Source organism: Phyllobates terribilis, unplaced genomic scaffold, assembly GCF_046119375.1.
Source record: "Phyllobates terribilis strain yellow unplaced genomic scaffold, ASM4611937v1 Scaffold_3__8_contigs__length_932513732, whole genome shotgun sequence".
In the NCBI taxonomy this organism is placed as follows: domain Eukaryota; kingdom Metazoa; phylum Chordata; class Amphibia; order Anura; family Dendrobatidae; genus Phyllobates; species Phyllobates terribilis.
The window spans coordinates 801,644,382-801,657,125 of record NW_027362763.1 but is presented as its reverse complement, the minus strand read 5'-3'; positions in this window follow the sequence as shown (position 1 = coordinate 801,657,125).

The window sequence follows — 12,744 nt, the reverse complement described above, 5'->3', positions numbered from 1 at the left end:
CCCACTGAAAGAAACCCGGAGAATTACAGCTCCTTCAAGCTAGAATTCTTGGCAGTGGTGTGGGCCATCACAGAGTGGTTTAAGCATTACCTGGCCACCGCAAAGTTCACTGTGTACACGGACAACAACCCGTTGACGCATCTGGACAATGCAAGACTAGGTGCCCTAGAACAGCGGTGGATGGCCCGGCTATCCAATTATGACTTCACAATCAAATACCGAGCAGGCAGAACCAACGCCAATGCTGACGCCCTATCAAGAATGCCCCACCTACCCGAAGGAGAGGAAGACTCAGAAGAGCTGGAGGAAGTAGAGCTCCCTGCGTTCCACCGGTATGGGGTCACTCAGTATTCTCACCGGGTAAGAGACAAAGACTTAACCACCGTCATGTTCAACCCCTTACCCCACCACGGCTGGGCTGCAACGCAAGATAGTGACCCTGCAGTTCGCCTGGTGAAAAACCTGTTAACCCAGGCAGACGCTAGCCCTGGCCCGGACGCTCCAGAGGAAGCCAAGCAGATATGGAAGGAGAAAAGCAGGCTATTCCTCTACGAGGGTAAGCTGTGCAGAAGGCTTGTCAACCACCGGACGCACAAGCTGACCTGGCAGATAGTGGTCCCAAGGCGAGATGCAGCAATGGTCCTGGAGGCCTACCATGACAGAGCGGGACACTTCGGGTGGAAGAAACTGGAGTTCCTACTGAGGGAGCGGATCTACTGGGTCGGCATGAGAAGGGCCATCGAGAAGTGGAGCAGGGACTGCGGCCCATGTCACCTCAGGAGGAAGGACCGTGCCAGCCAGCAGACACCCTTGAGGCCCATCGTCACCAGGCAGCCTCTTGAGCTGGTAGCTCTGGACCATGTGAAATTGGCTCCAAGCCGGTCGGGCTACGTCTATGCCCTGACAATTGTGGACCATTACTCCCGGTTCCTGGTAGTGGTTCCTGTTAAAGACCTGAAAGCCCAAACAGCGGCCAGAGCCTTCCAGCAACACTTCTGCCGTCCACATGGGTATCCGGAACAGGTCTTGACAGATCAAGGTCCAGCGTTTGAGGCTGAAGTATTCCAGGAGTTCTGCAACCTCTACGGCTGTAGGAAGATTCGGACAACGCCTTACCACCCGCAAACCAACGGGCTGTGTGAGAAAATGAACAATATCGTCATTGATCTCCTCAAGACGTTACACCTGGAAGAACGCAGCCTGTGGCCGGAGAAGCTGCCAGACCTGATTGACTTGTACAACCATATCCCAGTGAATGCTACAAATTGCACCCCGGCTTACCTGATGCGAGCAAGACCAGGTAAGCTGCCGATAGACCTGGAGATGGGAGTCCTGACACCCGAGGACACCTCCCCAGACGCAGACTGGGATACGGAACGGCGGCTACAGTACAAGAAGGTACAGGAGAGTGTGGAGAGGAGTCTGGCTCAAGCGAGAGAAAAGCAAGAGAGGCTCTTCAACCAACACGCCCCTGCTGGTCCCCTGGAACCTGGTGAGCTGGTCCTGAAGTGGAAGAGAAGGCTACACAAGCTGGATGACCAGTGGGAGAGAGACCCGTACACAGTACTGCAGTCCGACCACGACAACCCGAAGGTATGTGTGATTACCAAGGATGGAGGAGAAACCACTAGCACCGTCTCCAGAGACCACCTAAACGGTGCCCCGAGCAACTACAGAGTCCAAATGAAGATCAAGATGACCTTGAACCCGCAGAGGACAAGGAAGAGATGATCAGCACTGTTCTCGGAGAGTTCCCCCAGACCTGGACTCAGATAAAAGGCGCAATAGTGTTACCCATCCTACACTTCCTTCAGCCTACCCAGCCGGGGCCTACAGGAGAGCAGGAAGAGCAAGCATCCCCAGAGGCAGAAGAACCCACGCCAGCAGCCCAGGAGAGTCAACCCTCTGCTGACAGTGAGCCTGCCATACCTGCGGCAAGCCAAAGAACCTGCGGACAGCTGCCTGCCCTGCCTATGAACCTAGCTAGTAGCTGTACCCTCAATGATAGTGGGGAAAGCCAGGTTGGTCCACCACCAGACAGTGGGTTAAGGAGGTCAACCAGGAGCACTAGGGGTCAAACACCAGCTCGCTGGAGGATATAAGTACAAGATCTAAATGTACCATGTATATATTTAATATGATTGTTACCTGTAACTAATAGTGTTTTCTCCAGTTTTTCTAGATATATGGACTGACAGGTTATGAACTTTGGATAACCGGAACTACATTGTGAATAGTTGCACTTGGTGCCTTTTGCGAAGACGGCCATGGAAGAAAAACCTGTCTGGCGTGGCCCCGTGTGGTCTAAAGTGGATAGCTTCGTTTTGCAGCCACGCCCAGGGCCAACGCTTGGGGCTTGCTTTGGACAGGTCCCCGCACCGTTTAAGACTTCGCCTTACTGGGTGAAACGGACACCCGGTCACAGACCACACTGTGACCTAAAGAACTCAATATGTGGTGTTGTTTGTTGTTTTCTTCTCTGTTGTGTTTATGTTATAATTTATACCCTGTATTCGTGTTTCTTGTTTAGTCCCAGAGTACTAAGCTTTACTAGGGGGGAATGTGTCACCCCAGGCCTGGATGCCACAAACATTTAAGGCTGTGTCTGAGAGCAGGAGGGAGGTTCTCTGGTCAGGGACCATTAGCATGCAGCACCTCCTGTCCCAGGCCAGAAGGGGGAGCAGGCTGCCCCTATAAAAGCTGGAACTCAGTGCAGGGTTAGAGTGACCAGGACCCACTTCTGAAGCATCCAGAAGGGTTCTCAGAAGAGAGGGACAGGTCAGCCGCAGCTAAGGAGTCCAGGAGGCAAAGGAGGAACAGCAAGCCAGGGACAGAGGCGACGAGAGCCGGTCCTGGCAGAGAGAGAACTACACAACCGGACACTGGGGTCCGAGGCTGTCAGGGTTGCAAGTCCTGCAACAGATCACCTATCTGCGAGGGATTTCAGGTCCCTTGGTCTAAGAAGCCTGGAGGCTCCGCCACACAGAGGGACAGGTACAGCACGGAGAAGCTATAGGTATCTAAGGCCCGAGTCGCAAGCCATACAGGCGTAGTACACGGCCAGCTCAGGGACGTGGGCTATCACACCACTAAAGGGGGAGATAGTCAGCAAGGGCGGAGAGAGAACGGTAGGCCTACCCACTCTCCCTGACCAGTGGAGCTCGCCCGAATGCCCTCAGACACCCAGGTCTATTCCTACCCTGTACTCCTGGTGGGTCAGTGATAATATCTGCAGTAAAAGACCCTGGACTGCATTATTGGACTCTGTGTGATTTCTGCTGCGCCTGCACCATCACCCCCAGTATCCTATTACACTGCCCTGAGGCTACACTCTTCCCGTGGGGAGTTATCTTATCCCTGTGTTGCACATCTACATCAGCCTCAGCGGTCTGCCTTGCAGCGGCGGTCCTCCCTGACAGATGAGCCGAAGTCAAGTCCAATGAACTCAGCTCACCTCATGCATGTCACTGACAGAGTGGGAAAATTCTCCTGCGCTCAGCGCTTCAGCAGGAGAATTCTCTCACGCTCACCGCATGCGCAGGAGAATTCTCCCACGCTGTCAGTGACGTGCATGAGGTGAGCTGAGTTCATTGTCGGCTCATCTGGATGCCGTCACAGCCAGACACTGAGGAGCGCAAGCATACCTGCGCTTCTCAGTCTCTGCGGCATGGCAAGCTGGATGGCAGCTTTCGGCTTCGGTCCAGCCTGTCATCTCGATGAAGCAGAGCTGGAGCTGTCCTGGGAACCATGGAAAGGTAAGGATGATGTTGCTTTATTATTTTACTTTTATTGCAGAAGACATTGGCTTCAGCTGGAATGGGCGATACGGTAAGTATGGTTTAATTTAGAACAATAAAGAATTGCGTGTTTATTTCAATTAAAGGACTTTATCCTGGGTCTTTGACTATGGGGTTAGTAATGGGGGTGTCTTATAGACGACTCTCCATTACTAACCTGGGCTTGATGTCAGCTGGCATTATAAGCTGACATCAACCCCAGCCCTATTACCCCACTGCCACCGCTACAGGGCAGTGGGAAGAGCGAGGCTAAGTGCCAGAATTGGTGCATCCTATGGATGCGCCATTTCTGGGGTGGCTGACGGCTGGTGTTTCTAGCCTGGGAGGGGGCCAATATTCATGGCACCCTTTCTGGGCTATTAATACCGGGTACCGGTGTATGCGCTGATGAATTGCCGGCTTTTCATGTTTCACTGTGAGCACTGTTCCCATCGATTTGGGCAACCACCTCCCCCAATACATTCTACATTATTGTTAGTTGTTTTCCTTCATGTAGAATTAACCTGCAAGGAAAGAAAGGGTTTATTTTCATTCCGATATTTGTGTCCCATTGACTTGCATTGGTTTCCGGTATCGGAATCGGCGATATCCGATACTTTTTGAGTATCGGCCCAATCCAATCCGATCCGATATTTCCTGATATCGGAAGGTATCGCTCAACACTATTTATTACATATTTAAGAATTTTTGCTCTATTATTGCTGTGCTTGTGCTCCCTTTCCCTTTCTGTTTTCCCATCCTACTCTTTCCCGCAATGGTACTTAACAATTGAGAGTCAATGTTGTTTCAGCTGTGGTCCTCTATGAGCAAGTTTTAGAAGATTCTGTTGTTTGAAAAGAAGATGCATCTTTATCCTGATTGGTGAACTAGAGCTAATGAAGGGAATATTTCTGCATAAAAGCCCCAGTTTCGCCAAAGTCCGGGGTAGTCCGTGCACAGCAAGTCACCAGTGTCCTGCCAGCCCACCCTCTTTTTGTTGCGATGCCTATTAGTTGGCTAAAGCTGGCAAGACTTGGTCCAGTTTTGATAGTCACAGTTGATTATTTATTTGATTACTGACAGATTAATGTATTCCATGGTTTTTAATATTTATGGACTTATTAATTAATGTTTTAACCTTTAATAAACATGGTGAGTCTATTCTTTATCCAAACTAACCTAGTCTAGTCTTTTTTTATTAATAGGTTAAAGAGAACCTGTCACCAGCATTTCCAGCATAATGCAGGAAGAGAGACCCTGATGCCAGCGATGTCACTTTCTGGGCTGCTTGCTGTCGTTTTGATAAAATCACTGTTTTATCAACAGGAAATTATCACTAGTAGACTAGTAAACCTGCTGCCTGTTAGTCCTCCATATTTATGAGCTCTGTATAAATCTGCCCCACACCACTGATTGGCAGCTTTCTGCCTATGCACAGTGTACACAGAAATCTGCCAATCAGTGATGTGGGCGGGGTTATACATGGTTCAGCATTCTGAGCTATGCTAGATCTGCAGCAGAGAAAACAGTGATTTAAAAACTGCAGCAAGCAGGCCAGTAAATGAAATATCCCTGGAATTAGGGTCTCTGCCCCTTCATCATGCTGCTCTCAGATGGGGTAGCAGAAACCTGGTGACAAATTCATTTTTGTTGGGTTTTGTGCCACCATGCTTGTAGTACTGACAATTAGCTGGTAATGTAAAGTGCACGTGACTAGCCCAGGGGGATAAGGGGGAAACTCGGTACCCGGGCCTTTACCCTCTTGGGATGTCACGGCAGTCGGCTCCCGGGCCCGTACCCTGGGGTCACTCTTTAAAAGGGGTTTGTTAACAGTTTTTGTCTCGTGACGCCACCTGTGGTTTCCGGTAATGGGTACCGGCACTGCGTCAGTCCTCTGGAGCAGATGTTAGGGCAGCTGGGTTGGTGCAGCTCTCCACAGGCAGGGCACAGCTCCAGGGCAGTGTAGGTGCAGATGGTGATGCTGGGCGTTGTAGTGCAGGGGCGGTAGCGTGCTATAAATAACTGATAGAAACAGTGGAGTGCAGTCATCCGAGTTTACTCACAGTTCTTTAGGTTCCTCGGGCACACTGTCCAGGTGTCAGCCTCCTGCGTCGCATTGCGTTTGCCACGCAGGGGTTCAGCACTCCCTCAAGTATATCAGAAGCATTTAACAGGACCCCCATTCTTTATGTTTCTTCCTTAGCCGACTTCCCGCACTGGGTCTTCTCCCTCCTGCCCTGCGCCCCGCCACACAAAGTCCCGATCGGGTACTCTGAGATCCCTCTGGGCAACTTGTAGTTCCCGGACCTTACTTGGTGCCCTTCACGGCGGCTTAGGTGTGGTTGTGGCAACTGCACCATGGAAGTGCAGAAGCCTCCGGTTTTCCAGCCGAGACCTGGAGTACTCGGCTAGTCCAGGGACCGGTTCCCTTCTTGCGGCCTGATCCTTCTGATGCCTAGCAGATTCGGGCGTACGGGTGCCGTCCTACACTCACCGTACCCCCTGGGATCCCTTCAGTTACCAGAGCCTTCCTCCCTGACTCCCCTCTCACTACTGGGCCTCTCTTACTAGGCCCCACTCTGGAGCAGAGCTCCTGAAGAGACTCTGCTCCCCTCCTCTTCTCCTCTCTCTCCTTACTCCTCACTGCACTAACTAAGATGGCTTCCCTTTATATATACAGTACAGACCAAAAGTTGGACACACCTTCTCATTTAAAGATTTTTCTCTATTTTCATGACTTTGAAAATTGTACATTCACACTGAAGGCATCAAAACTATGAATTAACACATGTGGAATTATATACTTAACAAAAAAGTGTGAAACAACTGAAAATATGTCTTATATTCTAGGTTCTTCAAAGTAGCCACCTTTTGCTTTGATGACTGCTTTGCACACTCTTGGCATTCTCTTGATGAGCTTCAAGAGGTAGTCACCGGAAATGGTTTTCACTTCACAGGTGTGCCCTGTCAGGTTTAATAAGTGGGATTTCTTGCCTTATAAATGGGGTTGGGACCATCAGTTGTGTTGTGCAGAAGTCTGGTGGATACACAGCTGATATTCCTACTGAATAGACTGTTAGAATTTGTATTATGGCAAGAAAAAAGCAGCTAAGTAAAGAAAAACGAGTGGCCATCATTACTTTAAGAAATGAAGGTCAGTCAGTTCGAAAAATTGGGCAAGCTTTGAAAGTGTCCCCAAGTGCAGTTGCAAAAACCATCAAGAGCTACAAAGAAACTGGCTCACATGAGGACCGCCCCAGGAAAAGGAAGACCAAGAGTCACCTCTGCTTCTGAGGATAAGTTTATCCGAGTAATCAGCGTCAGAAATCGCAGGTTAACAGCAGCTTAGATTAGAGACCAGGTCAATGCCACACAGAGTTCTAGCAGCAGACACATCTCTACAACAACTGTTAAGAGGAGACTTTGTGCAGCAGGCCTTCACGGTAAAATAGCTGCTGGGAACCACTGCTAAGGATAGTCAACAAGCAGAAGAGACTTGTTTGGGCTAAAGAACACAAGGAATGGACATTAGATCAGTGGAAATCTGTGCTTTGGTCTGATGAGTCCAAATTTGAGATCTTTGGTTCCAACCACCGTGTCTTAGTGAGACGCAGAATAGGTGAACGGATGGACTCTACATGCCTGCTTCCCACTGTGAAGCATGGAGGAGGAGATGTGATGGTGTGGGGGTGCTTTGCTGGTGACACTGTGGGGGATTTATTCAAAATTGAAGGCATACTGAACCAGCACGGCTATCACAGCATCTTGCAGCGGCATGCTATTCCATCCGGTTTGCGATTAGTTGGACCATCATTTATTTTTCAACAGGACAATGACCCCAAACACACCTCCAGGCTGTGTAAGGGCTATTTGACCAAGAAGGAGAGTGATAGGGTGCTACGCCAGATGACCTGGCCTCCACAGTCACCAGACCTGAACCCAATCGAGATGGTTTGGGTTGAGCTGGACCGCAGAGTGAAGGCAAAAGGGCCAACAAGTGCTAAGCATCTCTGGGAACTCCTTCAAGATTGTTGGAAGACCATTTCCGGTGACTACCTCTTGAAGCTCATCAAGAGAATGCCAAGAGTGTGCAAAGCAGTCATCAAAGCAAAAGGTGGCTACTTTGAAGAGCCTAGAATATAAGACATATTTTCAGTTGTTTCACACTTTTTTGTTAAGTATATAATTCCACATGTGTTAATTCATAGTTTTGATGCCTTCAGTGTGAATGTACAATTTTCATAGTCATGAAAATACAGAAAAATCTTTAAATGAGAAGGTGTGTCCAAATTTTTGGTCTGTACTGTATATTCTCTAAGTGCTCCCCTGTCCTGCGTCCTCCACCCACACCCACTACTGGGTTCCCCCTCACTTCTGGTTCCCCCCACTCCAGCCAGGGACAGGGCAGCAAAAGAAGTGCATAATGCCCTTTCCAGCAGGCCCGGAGTAGTGTTGAGTACAGGTGTTGGGGTCCCGGGCAGTACTCCATCCTTACCTGAGAGAAGGAGATGCCACACCTCTCCGTCCTGCACTCACCGTACCCCCTGGGATCCCTTCAGATACCGGAGCCTTCCTCCCTGACTCCCCTCTCACTACTGGGCCTCTCTTACTAGGCCCAACTCCGGAGCAGAGCTCCTGAAGAGACTCTGCTCCCCTCCCTCCTCTTCTCCTCTCTCTCCTTACTACTCACTGCACTAACTAACTAAGATGGCTTCCCTTTATATATATATCAGTGTCCTGCCAACCCACCCTCTTTTTGTTGCGATGCCTATAAGTGGGCTAAAGCTGGCAAGACTTGGTCCATTTTTGATAGTCACAGTTGATTATTTATTTGATTACTGACAGATTAATGTATTCCATGGTTTTTAATATTTATGGACTTATTAATTAATGTTTTAACCTTTAACCCCTTAAGCCCCGGAGCATTTTCCGTTTTTGCATTTTCGTTTTTTGCTCCCCTTGTTCCCAGAGCCATAGCGTTTTTATTTTTTGGTCAATATGGCCATGTGAGGGCTTATTCTTTGCGGGACGAGTTGTACTTTTCAACGACATTACTAGTTTTACCATATCATGTTTGGGAAAACGGAAAAAAAAATTCCAATTGCGGTGAAATTGCAAAAAAAGTGCAATACCACAGTTTATTTTATTTTTTTACCACGTTCACTGAATGCTAAAACTGACCTGCCATTCTGATTCTCCAGGTCATTACGAGTTCGTAGACACCAAACATGTATAGGTTCTTTTTTATTTAAGTGGTGAAAAAAAATTCCAAAATTTGGTTAAAAAAATAAATAAAAAAATAGCGCCATTTTCTAAGACCCGTAGCGTCTCCAGTTTTTGGGATCTGGGGCTGGGTGAGGGCTTATTTTTTGCGCACCAAGCTGAAGTTTTATTGATAACATTTTGGGGTAGATACGATGCTTTGATCGCCCGTTATTGCATTTTATTGCAATGCTGCGGGGACCAAAAAACATAATTCTGGCGTTTAGAATTTTTCTCTCGTTACGCCTGTTACCGATCGGATTAATTATTTTTTATATTGATAGATCGGGCGATTCTGAACACGTAGATACCAAATATGTCTATGTGGGTTGTTTTTTTTATTATTTTATTTTGAATGAGGCGAAAGGGGGGTGATTTAAACTTTTATATTTTTTTAATTTTTTTTATATTTTTAAAAACTTTTTTTTTTCACTTTTTGCATGCTTCAATAGTCTCCATAGGAGACTAGAAGCAGCAATTAACTGATCACCTCTGCATGCAGCAGAAATGGTCCTGTGCTATGAGCGCCGACCACTAGGTGGCGCTCATAGCGACCAGATCATGACAACCACAGGCGTCTGCTGCAGACCCTGGGTTGTCATGCCCACCCATCGGGGACCCGCGATCACGTGACGGGGTCGCCGGTGGGCGGGGCTTAGGATGCGCTTCCAGGAAGCGCGCGTTAAATGCCGCTGTCGGAGATTGACAGCGGCATTTAACATGTTAACAGCCGCGGGTGGATCGCGATTCCACCCGCGGCTGTTGCGGGCACATGTCAGCTGTAAGAATCAGCTGACATGTGCTCGGTTCAGTGAGGGCTCAGTGCAGCAGCCCTCACTGAACAGGGGGGAGGCCAAATGTGCGTGCTAAGACGTCATGCGTTGTTAAGGGGTTAATAAACATGGTGAGTCTATTCTTTATCCAAACTAACCTAGTCTAGTCTTTTTTTATTAATAGGTTAAAGAGAACCTGTCACCAGGTTTTGGTCACCTAATTTGAAAGCAGCATAATGCAGGAAGAGAGACCCTGATGCCAGCGATGTCACTTTCTGGGCTGCTTGCTGTAATTTTGATAAAATCACTGTTTTATCAACAGGAAATTATCACTAGTAGACTAGTAAACCTGCTGCCTGTTAGTCCTCCATATTTATGAGCTCTGTATAAATCTGCCCCCCACCACTGATTGGCAGCTTTCTGCCTATGCACAGTGTACACAGAAATCTGCCAATCAGTGATGTGGGTGGGGTTATACATGGTTCAGCATTCTGAGCTATGCTAGATCTGCAGCAGAGAAAACTGCAGCAAGCAGCCCAGTAAATGAAATATCTCTGGAATTAGGGTCTCGGCCCCTTCATCATGCTGATCTCAGGTGGGGTAGAAGAAACCTGGTGACAAATTCATTTTAAGTTAATTGGTTGTATTTTTGTTGGGTTTTGTGCCACCATGCTTGTAGTACTGACAATTAGCTGGTAATGTAAAGTACACGTGACTAGTCCATGGGGATATGGGGGAGACTCGGTACCCGGGCCTTTACCCTCTTGGGATGTCACGGCAGTCGGCTCCCGGGCCCGTACCCTGGGGTCACTCTTTAAAAGGGGTTTGTTAACAGTTTTTGTCTCGTGACGCCACCTGTGGTTTCCGGTAATGGGTACCGGCGCTGCGGCAGTCCTCTGGAGCAGATGTTAGGGCAGCTGGGTTGGTGCAGCTCTCCACAGGCAGGGCACAGCTCCAGGGCAGTGTAGGTGCAGATGGTGATGCAGGGCGTTGTAGTGCAGGGGCGGTAGCGTGGTAGAAATAACTGACAGAAACAGTGGAGTGCAGTCATCCGATTTTACTCACAGTTGTTTAGGTTCCTCGGTACACTGTCCACGTGTCAGCCTCTCGCGTCGCACTGCGTTTGCCAGGCAGGGGTTCAGCACTCCCTCAAGTATATCAGAAGCACTTAACAGGACCCCCTTTCTTTATGTTCCTTCCTTAGTTGACTTCCCGCGCTGGGTATTCTCCCTCCTACCCTTCGCCCCGCCACACAAAGTCCCGATTGGGTACTCTGAATTCCCTCTGGGCAACTTGAAGTTCCCGGACCTTACTTGGTGCCCTTCACGGCGGCTTAGGTGCAGTTGTGGCAACTGCACCATGGGAGTGCAGAAGCCTCCGGTTTGCCAGCCGAGACCTGGAGTACTAGGCTAGTCCAGGGACCGGTTCTCTTCTTGCAGCCTGATCCCTCTGATGCCTGGCAGATTCGGGCGTAAGGGTGCCGTCCTGCACTCACCGTACCCCCTGGGATCCCTTCAGTTACCGGTGCCTTCCTCCCTGACTCCCCTCTCACTACTGGGCCTCTCTTACTAGGCCCCACTCCAGAGCAGAGCACTCCTCTTCTCCTCTCTCTCCTTACTCCTCACTGCACTAACTAACTAAGATGGCTTCCCTTTATATATATATTCTCTAAGTGCTCCCCTGGTCTGCGTCCTCCACCCACACCCACTACTGGGTTCCCCTTCACTTCTGGTTCCCCCCACTCCAGCTAGGGACAGAGCAGCAAAAGAAGTGCATAATGTCCTTCCAGCCGGCCTGGAGTAGTGTAGTGTTGAGTGCAGGTGTTGGGGTCCCGGGCAGTACTCCATCCTTACCTGAGAGAAGGAGATGCCACACCTCTGGGTGAGGTGCAGTACCTCTGTGGCGACTGAACCCTCAGGGGCGCCACATTCCCCCCCGACAAAACACAGCACGTCCGTGGGCTGGAACAGAGTAAAACACGGTATATTACAGACATACTATTTTTAGAATGCATTCGCACAGAAGATAACAAACAAACACTTTCTTCCCTTTATGGGGGGCACTTTTTCTTGAACGTTACTGGTAATAACGCGCCCCCGGGGCAATGGGGTGCTCGGCATCCGGGCCTATGGATGCTGGTGGGGGATATGTCACAGTGGCTGGCCCTGTCCGTGGCCCAGGGCGGTCAACCAAAAAGGGGATTGGAACTTGGATAGAGATAAAAATAAATAGTTTGTGACGCCACCTGTGGTACCTGGTAAGGATTACCAGCACTGCTGCAGACCTCCGGGGGGTGATGGGATGGCAGCTGGGATGTTTCTGCTTCCCACAGGTGGAGCGGGTCCCCGGGGCAGTGTGGAGTTTGATGGTGGTGATGCTGGGACTTGTAGTGCAGGCGGATGGCGTAGCAGGAGTAACTGACAGAGACAGGGGAATCGCTTCAATACCTTTACTGGTGCGGATGTCAGGTACGGTCCAGGGTACTCAGTAGGGTGGGTGTACTTCAGGACTTCTCTCCAGTGAGCGGGTATAAGGCCTCCTGGTCTGTGTTTCCCTCTCTGTATGCTCCTGGCCAGCCTGCAACTGGGCCTAGCTTATGTGTCGTGCTGTTCCTTCACCTGTCGCTCGGTAGTAGGACCTTCTTCTGGTAACCACTCTCCCTGGACGCTGGGGCCTTGTGATTCCTGGTCCTGTAATGGGTCTAGCTTCAGGTCTGCCAGGGACTTGTAGTTCTCCTGGAATGCCGGTGATCCCTACTAGGTATAAAAGTACCCTGTAGGCGCAGACCCGGTGTCCGGTTTGTATATCGGGGTGAGCCTATGATGCTCCTCTGCCCCCTACAATTCCTTTCTGCTCTCCTCTTGCCGTCGGCCACACTCGGGGCCCTCAGAACTCAGCAGCAGACGAGTTGCGTCTTCGCTGCTCTCAGCGTC